Raw genomic sequence first — 1,546 nt, forward strand, 5'->3', positions numbered from 1 at the left:
ACATACTTCTACTTTCACTCAAGTACAAGATCTGAGTACTTCTACTTTTAATCAAGTACAAGATCTGAGTACTTCTACTTTTACTCAAGAACAAGATCTGAGCTTTTACTTCTACTTTTACTCAAGAACAAGATCTGAGTACTTCTACTTTTACTCAAGTACAAGATCTGAGTACTTCTACTTTTACTCAAGTACAAGATCTGAGTACTTCTACTTTTACTCAAGTACAAGATCTGAGTACTTCTACTTTTACTCAAGAACAAGATCTGAGTACTTCTACTTTTACTCAAGTACAAGATCTGAGTACTTCTACTTTTACTCAAGTACAATATCTGAATACTTCTACTTTTACTCAAGAACAAGATCTGAGTACTTCTACTTTCTCAAGTACAAGATCTGAGTACTTCTACTTTTAATCAAGTACAAGATCTGAATACTTCTACTTTTACTCAAGAACAAGATCTGAGTACTTCTACTTTTACTCAAGTACAAGATCTGAGTACTTCTCCCACCTCTAGTTGGCTGTGATTGAAGTAACAAATGGGATTTTTCGTGACTCTTTGTCGGGGACCTGACATCTGGATTTATTTTATTTATTTCGCTGAGGCTTCATAAGATCAGAGGGATTTCCTTTTGTCAGGAGACAGAACTAAATCCCTCTGGTCTTATCAAATAAATACAAATAAATCCAGATGTCCCTGCTGAGCTCTCTGCAGGTGATGTGAAGCACCTTGACTCTTATCATGTTTCCGTGGTATCTCCTGAAAACACTCCAACACCCGGACCCTGACCCCAGATTATTATGTGTGTTACATAAGGAAAGTGACTTCTTTATGATAATATTGATGGTGCTGTTTAGAACATGCTGCAAACCTTCAGGGTCGGATTAATTAAAGCCAATGAGGAAGTTAATAATCTCATAAACGCACGCTGCCATTTAAAGGTTACAGCAACATTTTAGATCCAATATTTTGATTTGTGTTGTGGGGAGCTAAGAGGAGGGTTCAAAGGACACAAGTACAGTGACCGACGATTAAAGGTTGTTCACTTAAAGGTAAAGCCAATGGAGAAGAGCTTTTAACCTGCCCTTTCTCTAATGTCCAGCAGGGGGCGACTCCACTAGTTGCAGAAATACATAAATCAGATTGTATGGAAGTCTAGGAATGACCCTACTTCTCACTTGACTTATATCCTCAGTAATCATTTTCCCGATGAGTTTATGATCTCAATCTCTAGTTTCAAGTCTTCTTCAATAGAGAGGCGAAGTCCCTCCCCTCATGGGACCTTATTTCGGAAAAAGTTTGTATTGAAGTCAATGGTGAGAGAAAGATTATCTTTCGATCCCGTTTGAATTGTGCCATGAATTACACATATGATGTTTGTCAATCTTAAACAATAATTTTCATGTAAAAAAAGTCACAGTTTGTCGTAAAACTGTTGAAATATAAGACTATGAAAAATACGCAACTAGAAAGACTAAAATCCCAATCCCGGTCGCGAAAGTGATGTCATAGGCGATAATGCTCCAAGACTGGTTGCGACTCGC

The sequence above is a fragment of the Notothenia coriiceps genome, unplaced genomic scaffold (assembly GCF_000735185.1).
Source record: "Notothenia coriiceps isolate Sejong01 unplaced genomic scaffold, NC01 NC01_scaffold00017937, whole genome shotgun sequence".
NCBI classification, from domain to species: domain Eukaryota; kingdom Metazoa; phylum Chordata; class Actinopteri; order Perciformes; family Nototheniidae; genus Notothenia; species Notothenia coriiceps.